Source organism: Primulina tabacum, chromosome 14, assembly GCF_025594145.1.
Source record: "Primulina tabacum isolate GXHZ01 chromosome 14, ASM2559414v2, whole genome shotgun sequence".
NCBI classification, from domain to species: domain Eukaryota; kingdom Viridiplantae; phylum Streptophyta; class Magnoliopsida; order Lamiales; family Gesneriaceae; genus Primulina; species Primulina tabacum.
The window spans coordinates 18602229-18615166 of record NC_134563.1 but is presented as its reverse complement, the minus strand read 5'-3'; the positions used below and the strand labels follow the sequence as shown (position 1 = coordinate 18615166).

General features: G+C 36.5%; 1 long non-coding RNA gene across 1 annotated transcript in view; it reads left to right on the top strand.

Moving 5' to 3' along the window:
- Nucleotides 1-5047: 5047 nt before the first annotated feature.
- The window catches only part of LOC142525659 (uncharacterized), a 33779-nt gene continuing 25888 nt past the window's right edge, over nucleotides 5048-12938 (top strand). The window contains exons 1-3 of the long non-coding RNA XR_012815121.1: nucleotides 5048-5143; nucleotides 5233-5339; nucleotides 5753-5966. This is a non-coding gene — a long non-coding RNA (uncharacterized LOC142525659). The remainder of the gene's footprint in view (nucleotides 5144-5232; nucleotides 5340-5752; nucleotides 5967-12938) is intronic.

Here is a 12938-nt window from a genome sequence, read left to right as displayed (position 1 = left end):
TGGTACCTATGATTATAATTATGACTATATAAATAAATAATTTCATAAAGTAAATGTTAAATTAAATCATTATATTTCATTTAGAACAACCATCAGAGCCACGCTATTGCCTAAATGAAATATATTGATTTAATAAGTTAGTTGCGAGAAAGTAAAAGTTAGTTGCGATAAAGTAAATGTTAGTTGCGATAAAGTAATAAGTTAGTTGCGAGAAAGTAAAAGTTAGATGAGAAAAATAAAAGTTAGTTGCGATTAAGTAAATGTTAGATTGTTAGATGTTAGTATTAAATCATAATATTTCATTTAGAACAACCGGCAGAGCCACGCTATCGTTTAAATGAAATATTATGATATTATTATATAAATATATATATATATATATATCTATATATATATAATAATAAGTGATGAAATATTTATTGTATCAAAATTAAACAACAAATCAAGATAACCACTTTAATGGTATCAAGCATTTGGTGTAAATTGATAACAACAAATAATTCATTTTTATACCTACAATAAAAATAAGTTAGCTAAATGAAAAGAAATAAAGAAAGAATATACAAAATATAAAAAATCTTACTTCACCAAGAATGCATCTTCTTCACCTTGACATAATAGATTTAGCTTGCCATAAGATTACTTTTGATCAACACTAAAATATCACTCATAGTTGAGAACATGAAAGAAAATATATTGAAACTTAGAACTTTGATACACACTCACACTATATTTTACAATGAGATAGAATGATTTTCAAGCTAGCACAAGGCCTCTATTTATAGGCCAAATGAGAGAAAGGGTCAAAATTTTTATTAATGCCATGTAGATGCAATAGTATTCTTTGTCTCCTCCAAGTTCAATTCCATATCCCTTCTTTCAATGCTTTGTTCCATGACTTTAATCACCGAATTTGACTCTGCTCAAAATGTAAAACATGTGGGGAATTGTCTGTAGATGAATTTGGCCACTTGGTTCACCTCATTTGGTTAAATATTGAAATAGTTATGATATTTTTACTATATGCTGGTCATAGTAAAAGTAAATTTGTCATCCTTTTGATATTTGCACAATTTGATCATCTTAAGGATCTTTTTAGGCAATTATGTCTTCTGCAAAGTTGTAGATAATTTCTCAAGGATTCCGAACATGTTTGAGTCACCTCCATTTGAATTTTCTAGCTTGAGTTATCATTATTCTACCAACACGTAGAAAACCTGAAAATAAAACATATTTAGTAAGACAATTAAATATAAACAAACAATACTAAAATAACATAATTTTATAATTTTAATGAAACTTAAATTTTAAAATACAGGTTTTAACATATAATAAATTATTAATTTTAAGTTTCATCAATGGATTCAACCCTTTTGGTGACCTTAGTTCCAGATATAGTTGCTGGCCAGTTACTTTGGTCAATTATAACCTTCATCCATTGTTGTGCATGACAAAGGAAAATCTTATGCTACCATTACTGATTCCAGGTCCGAAGCAAGCGGGAAATGATATAGATGTATACTTGGAACCCTTGTGGAGGATTTGAAAGAGTTGTGGGACACCGATGTGGAGGCGTATGATGCATTTACCAAGTCAATATTCAATATGAAGGCTATTTTGATGTGGACAATCAATGATTTTCTAGATTATGGAAACCTAGCTGGATTTGCCACAAAAGGGAAACTCGGTTTCAAATATGTGGTGAAGACATATGTTCTATGTGACTTAATTATAGTAGAAAGTTTGCATAGTTAGGCCACAGGAGATTTCTTGCTCCTAATCATCTATTTCATCAGAGAAAGAAGCGGTTTAATGGGAAAAAGAGAGTAAAGGGAAACCTAGACCTTTGAATGGGTTAGAAATTACCGATGCATTGAAAGATATTGAAAACTACTGGGGTAAAAAGCAAAATGGTGAGACTGTCAACACTTTGATGAAAAAGAGGAATAAGCAGGATAGTTCAAAAGATGTACAAAAACCAGTTCAAAGGTGGAAGAAAAAGTCAATTTTTTTCGATTTGCCATATTGGAGTGTAAGTTATTTTGCACTCTATTAATTAGCTTTGGCAAATTTTTTTATTTTTTGTTCCTAAATTGTTAGAAATATTCTGAACTAACACTATGAAACTTGTTGATGGTTATCTTTAGGGCCTCTTGCTACGTCATAACTTAGATGTGATGTATGGTGAAAAGAATGTATGCGAGAATATCAGAGGCACATTGTTAAAATTGAAGAAAAACTTCAAAGATGATGTGAATGCTCGCAAAGATTTGGTACACTGAAAAATTAGACAAGAATTACATCCTCAAGAAAAAAGAGAAAATAAATATCATTTATTTGCTGCCCCGTACACAGTCTAAAAAAAATGGATGTATTTTGCTCTAGGTTGAAGAAAATAAAGTTAACCGATTGATATAGCTCAAATATTGGTAACTGTGTTTCTGTAAAAGAGCGTAAGCTTATTGGGCTGAAATCTCATGATTGTCATGTTCTGATGCAATAATTGCTATCAGTATCATTGAGAGATCTTCTACCAAAATGTCCACGCAATGCTATATTTCTGTTGGGTGCATTTTACAATAAATTATGTCAAAGAGTATTAGACAGGAACCGTTTATAACAACTCGAGGAGAATGTTGCTGAAATTCTATGCATGTTGGAAAGGTATTTTCCACACACTTTATTTACCATCTCGGTTCACTTGACAATTCATTTAGCAAGAGATGCTCGCTTGTGTGGACCAGTCCAATTCCATTGGATGTATCCATTTGAAAGGTGTTAAGTATTCATTAATCTTCATGACAAATTTTATATTATAAAAAGATTTAGATTTTGCTACCAAAACTTCTTTCATGTGAATTTTGCTTTGTGATTTAGATTTATGAAAATACTAAAAGGTATGTGAAGAATCGGACAAGACCTGAAGGTTGTATAGTTGAGTGTTACCTCGCAGAAGAACGAAAGACATTTTGTAGTGCTTATATAAAAAATGCTTCTAGTATCGGTGTTCGTTCCAATAGAAACGATGATTTGGAAGATGGATTACTAGAAGGTCGCCCAATTTCTAAAGGGAAAAAAAATATTTTAGAGGATCACGTGTTACAAGCTACACATCGATATGTGTTGTTCAATTATGAAGAAGTTGGACCTAACTTACAGTGAGTGTAGTTAATTTCATACTGTTAGTCTTGATTTATTACATATCTTGTGTATTCTAACATCTTCATTCAATGATTTTAATTAGGATGCACATTGACGAGTTTAAACAAACAGATCATCGTTTCTTAAGTATTGAAACATTGTTACAAAAGCAACATATGAAAACATTTGCTGAATGGTTATCAAAATAGGATCATGTTAACTCTTTGGACCGAATTCAATGGCTATCACATGGTCCAAGAAAGCACGTTACATCTTATACATGATATATTGTAAATGGACAGCTGTTCCACACAATTGATGTTGGAAGGTCGACACAAGATAGTGGTGTTTCAATTGAAGCCGATACTGTTTGTCAATCTAATGCTAATGACAATTCACATACAGTAGGAAGACTATCATACTATGGGGTTATACATGATATTGTTTTGCTAGACAACTATTCTTTCAAAGTGCTTGTTTTTATGTGTGATTAGGCCAATCCTGGAACTGGTATCAAAATTGAAGACGGTTTCACACTGGTCAACTTACACCAAGGACTAAAAACTTTTGAAAGTGATCCTTTCATTTTAGCATCACAAGCAAAGCAAGTATTCTATTCCAAGGACAATGATTAAACAAATTGGTATGTGTTGCTAAAAGCACCGCCTCGGGGTATTCATAACATGAATGTGCTTGAATAAGATGCTTATACGCCATCAACACCTCTTGATGTGTCTCTACTTGATGTTAACATTACTGAGAAATAATCGTGCTCAAGGAATGAGTGTGAGGGAATCGATGTGACTGAGACATGTCTGAAATTTTTAGCAATATATTTTATAATTATTTATTTTGATTGATACATGTTTTTCTAAAGTTAGGTAACTATTTATTTAGTGTTTAAATATATTTTTTTGCTTGTTTTATTTCAGTGATGCATTATGTCATATTACATGTTTATCAGGTTATTAAATAACATTCAAAAGATGAGCAAAATGGTCAAAAAACGTAGCAAATGATCTGTAGATGAAATTCAGGTGAGACATTAAATCTTGTTTTATTTTACTAAAGCACACTAGTATATTTCAATGAATCTTTTTTCCATTTTACAGGAAAATATATCTAATAGGTTATCGAGAATGGATTCTAACAATTCAGCTAATTCATCACATGATTTGCATGGTAAAGAACCAATTGATGATGAGAAAACAGATAAGAAAAAAGGACGGGGTGCATCAAAGTTGAAAATGGTTAGAGACAAGTGTAAAGAGCTGGAGCGCAATGAGTTTGGACAGCCAGTTGGAGATAATTCAGTGAAGTACGCTTTTTTCCTAGGTTGCATGATAAAAGAATGTGTGCCTTATACATTAGATGGATGGTATGACATAAGCGAAGAAGTGAAGGATAGGATATGGAGCTGTCTTCAGGTAATATATTTAGTTACTTAATTTTCATTTCCATTTTCATAACAAAATGTAGACATATTTTCTAGTTATTTAATGTACAGCTAACTTACAAAGTTGAAGATTGTTAAAAAATCAATTTTTCGAAAATTGGCTAAATTGTGGCGCAATAGAAAATCCAAATTGCAAGTACTTGTACGGGAAGCTAATACAAGTCGACTGGCTTCACGAGATCTCAATCTTTTGACGCCTGAATTTATGGACCAAAATCAGTGGGGCTTGTTTGTACAGAGGACATTATCACCTAACTTTCAAGTAAGAATTTTTCTTGACTCTTTTATGGTCACTTAGTGCATTTGCTTTACCTTTCAATTTGTCGGTGCTATTTAGATCTTTGTGGTTAATGCATTGTGTTGTTGCCCCGACGAGACTTCTTGTCACATACATTATTTGCCACACACAGGAATTCTGGACTTATCTGTTTCCCTCTGTTCTTTAGGCACCATGAAAAGAGTGAAAAATTTAGAGCGATGAGGAAAAAACAAGATCACATACACACAATGAGCCGGAGAGTTTATGCTCGTTTGACTCACATTACGGTAAATTTTTTTATAGTTTATGTAATTAATAATGATACATACATCTTGAATTATGTTCTAACAATTTTGTATATATTTCTATATGAAAGGAAAAGAGAAGCCCGTCAGATACAAAAATTACGAGATCGCAAGTTTGGATTGAAGGTCACAAGAACAAAATGGGGAGCCTAGTACTCAAGATGTTGGAGAGAAAATGGTATTAAATTAAATATTTATTTTTAAAATAGTTAATACAATTTTCCATAAAATTTTTAAAATATTAAACACAACTAATAAATGTAGGTTGCCATTTAGATGAAAGGAAACATTTGCTCCACAGCTTGTTGAAAGAAAATTACAAAGTACCACAAGCTGCCATAATATTTTTGCGTGTAAATTATGCATTGAAGGTAACGAGCTGCTGTTATTATTATTTTTATCAGCAGCTATGTGTGGAAGATTCATCTGTTTTCAAATAAGAAAATTTGAACATACTCCATTTGTAAAACCATTATAATTTAGTTCAAGTGAAATGCTTAGAGCTGCTTCTACTTCTGATAATATAAATTCTCTGTTATTTGAAATCCCTTCTCGATATTATCGCGTTTGCTCATAAATTTTTTTTTGCAGAAATAAATACAAGAATGTCCACCTGAATCTCAAAACACAATTAACATTGTTGATGATGCAATTAGCCTTGTGTTTGGCAAGGAAGCTCGGGGTAGAGTGCGCGGAATGGGCTTCGGAGTTACACCATCGAAAGTTGGAGCTTTTGTGAAATAAAATGGAACCGTTCAACAACTTCAAACTATGGTACAAAGCCTTCAACAACAAATGGAAAAAAGTCATCTAAAATGCAAGAAATGAAGTCCATGTTTTTATTAAGTATAAATAAAAAAAATCAGCAAGAACATGTTAGTAAGTAAACATCATATAAAAATATGTTTGGTATATATACACACTTAAATGCTTTTGAACTATCATGATTACATCGCTTGACACGATTTGATTGTAATATTAAGTTGCTAGTGGTGGCATTGGTAGCGGTATTGGGAATGAAGGTTGGTAGTAATGGCGATATCGATATTGGCGCCAAGAAAAATGATAATTTTGATCATGTTTCTCAGGTAATTACTTTTAAATTATGTATTTTTAAACCGCAAAATTGTTACAAAAATAGACATGGTTGAATTAATAACTTTTCATTGTTTATTTACAGTTAAATTTGAGTAATGTGAGTTTTGGAGATATCTGTGCTAATATTAAATGTATGCTGCTTCATTGGTGTGTTGATTAATTAGTTGTTGTAGAAGGTCGAATTGCATCCACAGATCCAAACATAAAAGTGCATCACGTTGTTCTTGGTAGATCTGGTTGGAAAGTTTGTGTAACGTACCGTATTTTTGAACTAATTGAAATTTTTGCGGAAAAATAAAAATTTTCATAAATAAATAATAAACTTTCAAAATGCGATAAAATAATCTGCTCGTCTAAAATATTGGAAATTAAACTACAACCAAAGTTTGCAAAAGCACTTGTTTAAACATCGTAAAGTAAACTCGTGAAAATCAGAATATTTGATACGTGCATAAAATTTATTAAAACATAAGCGGTCCTCGGTTTTAGCCACCGCGCAATCCGAGCCAACTCACTGATCCCCACCTCTTGTCTCCTCGCACTCGTTCTCACATGCATCGATCAAGTCTAGTGAGTCTAAAGACTCAACATGTATAAACTGGGAATAACAAATAATACATAATAAAAACACATGCACTTTAAAGTAGGCCATACATACTTAAACTTGAACGTACATACATAAACATAGACGTGTCATCATTTCATAAAACTCTTCATAAAAATGCTTGTATCATACATTCTTGAGCATACATAAACATCATCATTTTGCGTACAGATATGTTTCAAAGCAATTGACACGTACACAAATGCGTTTGATTAGACTAAACCCAGTACTGGGCTGGCAGGGATGTCCACTACCACATACATGAGATCCCCGGTCATGCTTTACAGGGTGGATTGGTCCCTGGTCATGCTTTACAACTTTCCAATCCTGATCTAAACGCGGTCATGCTTTAGCGGGGTGGAGAGGTCCCCGGCCATGTTCACCGGTTTCCAAACCCGTTGATATTTTGTCACAAGACAATTAACATAACTCAAAAACATAAAATATTTTTTTTGCACGTCAAACATACTAATACATTATTCATTCATGCCCAAGACAAAAGAAAATTTTAAATTTTTTTTTTCTGGAATGCTTGGCGCTCGGGCAGTAAAATCTTGCCGCTCGAGCGCTGCCTTGCGCGAAAACTTTTGAAAACCTACACAGTTGAACAGTCATACGAGAATGATCATAACCACCTCATCTCTTGTCCAAAAATCACGAATTTACTGCCAAATTAAAGATATCAAAAAGTACTACATTTATATGTTGAAATTTTTTCCAGAAAGTCGATCGGAAATTCACAGTACTCGAAATGATAGCAGACTCGTTTTTTTATATATAAAAATCGTTTAAACATCACAGTTTGAGCAGTCACACGAAAATGATCATAACTCTCTCTCTCTTGTCCAAAATCACGAATTTACTGTAGAATCGAAGATATCGAAAAGTAATACGTTTTATATGTTGAAAATTTTTCCAGAAAAGCGACCAAAAAAGTACAGTACACGAAATGACATCAACATCCGGTTTTGAGATCTAAAAATTTTCAAGAATCGTTGCAAACGTTTTGCTCAAACCTTTGCATAACAAACATGGATTTTTACACACAATAAACATCTAAACATATACTATGACAAGATCGATGCAAAAACAAAAGAATATACATGACGATACAGAAACGAAGAGATGTGAGGGTCGATCCGGGACGACTTGTGGCACGTTTTCTTGAAGAAAAATGGGCGACGGATTGCTGGAAAATTGTTCGGGAAGGGAAAGGGTTGTGGCTGCTGAAAAAAACACCTAGAACCCTAGCTATCTCCTTAAAATAATGAAGGCAAGGTGTGTGTGAATTGTGTGTGCTGATGGTGTGTGTAAAAACATGTAAGTGTGTGTAAGTTTGTGTAACGTGTGTGTGCGTGATTAATTAGGGGTAATTAGGGGCTAATTGGGTTAATTAAATAAATAATAACCAATTGCATGATAGTTAGAATGCTAATACCACAAATTTAATGAAATGCATAAGTCTCAATTTTCAAAGTTCAAAATCCCCAACTAAACAAATTTTCTAATAAATTAAATTAGGCTTTAAAAATGCTAAAACTTCATAAATAATCTAAAATAACAATTTTCTTGACTTGAAATAAAATACGAAATTTTACAAATCGCCCAAATCGTCGCCGGTCTCTTTTCCCGATCCCGTATCGAATATTCTCCTAAAACGTAAAACTCCAGAAAACGTTTAACGTGCATCAAATAAACATATAATAATTTTAAATAATGCAAAATCATGAATCGCAAAAAATTCCTTTTAAAATTCAGTGATTTAACATTTTAAATAAATGCATGGGTTTTAAGTGTATTGATTTTGGGCTCTATAGTTCCTCCCCCACTTAAATAAATTTCGTCCTTGAAATTAACTATTATCAAACAACTCCGAGTAGCGACTCCTCATATCCTCTTTGGCCTCCCAAGTGGCCTCCTCCATTGATTGATTCAACCACCTGACTTTGACCAACCTGCTCATTTTGTTCCGAAGTCTTCGCTCCTGTCTGTCAAGGATTTGGACAGGTCTTTCCTCATATGATAGGTCTGGAGCCAACTGCAACGGCTCAAAACTCAAAACATGCGAAGGATTCTCTATATACTTTCTTAGCATCGAGACGTGGAATACGTTGTGTACTCCGGCCCAATTTGGCGGTAGGGCTACACGATAAGCTTGTGTCCCAACTCTGTCAAGAATTTCGAATGGCTTGATAATTCTCGGACTCAGCTTGCCTCTCATCCCAAACATCATAACACCCTTCATAGGTGCTATCTTCACAAATACGTGATCTCCTACGGCAAATTCGACATTTCTCCTCCTCTTGTCAGCATAGCTTTTTTGACGACTCTGGGCAGTCTTCATCCTGTCTCGGATCTTGACCACTATATCTGCAGTCTGCTGAACAATTTCTGGGCCAAGTTCTGATCTCTCACTGACTTCATCCCAATGAATCGGCGATCTGCACTTCTTTCATATAGTGCTTCGTAGGGAGCCATGCCTATAGATGATTGGAAACTGTTGTTGTAGGTAAACTCCACTAGAGGTAGTTTCGATTCCCAATTCCCATGAAAATATATAACACAAGCTCACAACAGATCTTCCAACATCTGAATCTCTTGCTCAGACTGGCCATCTGTCTTAGGGTGGAATGCTGTATTGAATAGCAACTTCATCCCCATGGCTGCATGTAAACTCTTCCAGAAGGAAGATGTGAATCTCGGGTCCCTGTCTGACACAATAAAAACTGGGATCCCATGCTATCAAACTATCTCCCTTATATAGAGCTCTACATACTGAGTCATGGAGAAAGTCATCTTCACCGGTAAGAAATGTGCCAATTTAGTAAATCGATTCACTATAACTCAAATAGCATTAGATCCTCTGACTGACCTCGGCAATCCAACAACAAAATCCATGGTGATATTCTTCCATTTCCACTCGGGAATAGGAAGTGGCTTAAGCATCCCTGGTAGCCTCTGATGCTCTGCTTTTACTTGCTGATAAGTGAGACATCCAGATGCAAATCGGCGGATATCCCGCTTCATCCCTGGCCACCAATACAACATCTGCAAATCCTTGTACATCTTGGTACCTCCTAGATGGATGGAATACGGAGATGTATGTGCCTCTGTCAAAATATTCTCTCTGATCGAATCAACACTAGGCACCCATATCCTTCCTCTGTACCTCATAATACCATCGGACACTGTGTAGAGTACACTGACTTTGGCTTCATTCTTAAGTCTCCATTTCTTTAACTGTTCATCCAAAGGATGACCTCTACGGATTTGGTCTAACAAAGAAGACTGGGCTGTCAGATTAGACATCTTTGGAGCTCTGCCATTGGGATAAACTTCTAGGCCAAACCTGTGAATCTCTGACTGAAGAGATCTCTGCGCTGACAGCTGCGGTACGACTACTATCTTCCTGCTCAAAGCATCTGCCACAATATTAGATTTCCCTGGGTGGTAGCTAATTTTTCACAATCGTAGTCTTTTACTAACTCCAACCACCGTCTTTGTCTCATGTTCAGCTCTTTCTGCGTGAAGAAGTACTTGAGACTCTTGTGATCAGTAAATATCTGGCATTTCTCGCCGTACAAATAATGTCTCCATATCTTCAACGCAAAGACAACGACAGCTAACTCGAGATCATGAGTCGGGTAGTTCTTCTCATGCACCTTTAACTGTCTGGAGGCATAAGCTATAACCCGACCATGCTGCATCAATATTGCGCCTAAACGCTTAGAAACATCGGCGTATAACACAAAATTGCCTTGCCCTGATGGCATAGCTAAAATTGGCACTGTGATAAGAGCTTGCTTTAAAGTATCGAAACTCTTCTGGCAATCATCACTCCATACAAATTTAGCATTTTTCTTGGTTAGTGAAGTGAGTGGAACTGCAATCGACGAAAACCCCTGAATAAATTTCCTGTAGTAGCCTACCAAGCCTAGGAAACTACAGATCTATGACGCATTCTTCGGCTTAACCCATTCCTTAACTTCTGCCACCTTAGCTGAATCCACCTCAATGCCACTGCTAGATATTATATGACCCAAAAATACTACTTTCTCCAACCAGAATTCACACTTACTAAATTTTGTAAACAACTTGCGACTCTGCAAGACTTGTAGAACTGTACCCAAGTGTTGACTGTGCTCTTCATGGCTCTTCGAGTAGATAAGAATATCATCGATGAACACTATGATGAACTGATCTAGGTAGGGCTGAAATAATCGATTCATGAGGTCTATAAAAATTGCTGAAGCATTCGTCAATCCAAAAAGCATCACTAAGAACTCATAATGCCCATATCTGGTTCTGAAGGCTGTCTTATGAACATCTGCATCTTTTACCTTTAGTTGATGATACCCAGATCGTAGATCTATCTTAGAGAACACTGTAGCTCCCTGCAATTGATTGAAAAAGTCCTCAATCCTTTGTAGTGGATATTTATTCTTGAACGTTACCTTGTTCAGTTCTCAATAGTCGACACACAACCTCATGCTCACATGTTTCTTCTTTGCAAAGAGCACTAGTGAGCCCCATGGTGAGAAATTAGGGTGGATGAATTCTTTATCTAGGAGCTCCTGAATTTGTTGTTTGAGCTCTAACATCTCAGCTGGAGCTAAACGGTATGATGCCTTAGAGATTGGCACAGTGCATGGCACAAGGTCAATGGAAAACTCAACCTCTCTCTCTGGTGGAAGGCCCATGACGTCGTCAGGAAAAGCGTCAGGAAAATCTTTGACTACTGGTATATCAGATATCGACGGAGTGGGTGTGTCAGGTGCAGAAATAATACTTGCCAAGAAAGCCCGACACCCCTTGTGAATAAGTCTCTGTGCCAACATGCAAGAGATCATGCGAGGGAAACTTTTCCATCTGTCCGGCTCAAAAATATACTGCTCCATGCCCAACGGCCTTACCAACACTAACCTTTTCTGAAAGCCAATAAGAACTTTATTCTTTGTTAGCCAGTTTATTCCCAATATAATGTCAAACTCTGGCATCGGTAACACAATCAGTTCGGCATACACTAGGTGGCCCTGCAGTTCAAGATCAATATCTCTGACCACGCTAGTAGCTGATAACTCTTACCCTGATGAGACTGTCATGGAGTAGCTCACGTCGAGTCAAATGGACTTGACATCCAAATGATAAGCGAACGTCTCCGAGATAAAAGAGCGAGTGGCCCCGAAATCTAACAATGACTTTGTGGCTACTCTCTTTATGAAGATATTTTCAGTCAGTAGAGTCGTGTCTGGGTTCGCCTCCTTGGCATGCATGACGAACACTTTCCCTTGGGTTGGCTGCTTCCAATGCAGGCGATCCCTCAGCATATGATCACTGGCTCCGCACTTGAAGCATTTGCCAGAACCCCATAAACACTGACCCATAAGCTGACAGTTGCACTTCGGGCACACTAGGTACTCAGGCTTCTGAGGAGCCTTCTTTTGTGGAATATGACCTTTGCCCTTTTGGCGACCCCTGAAATGGCCTCTTTCCCTGCTGTCCCGGGAAAGGTCTCTTAAACTGAGGCTGCTGCTGCTGCTGAGGTGCCTGATAGGGCCTCTTGCCCTGCCTGTCAATAACAATATCTCCTTGGTCCTGCTCTGCCGCCAAGGCTCTCGACACGACGATAGCATAGGTGGTAGGACCAGCAAATCTCATATCACGGTGCAAGATCAGACATAAACCACCAACGAAATGCCTCAGCTTCTCCCATGCATCATTCGCAATCAGGGGCATGAAGTGACACACCCTCTCAAACTTCCTCACAGATTCGGCTACACTGCTGTCTCCCTGCCGCAAGGTCATAAACTCCCTGGTCAGTCTGGAGCGTACTTCCTCAGTGAAGTAGTTGGAGTAGAAGACTTCCTTAAAACCATTCAAGATAGAGTCTGCAAGTTCACTGACACAGATGCGTTCTCCCACCACAATCTAGCGTCCCCTGTCAGCAGAAATGTGGCACATCTAACTCTGTCTGCATCCTGCAGCTTCATGAAAGCGAAAATCACCTCGATAGACTTAATCCATCCCTCAGCTATCATCGGGTCAGTAGTCCCTGAGAACTCTTTTGGGTCCATC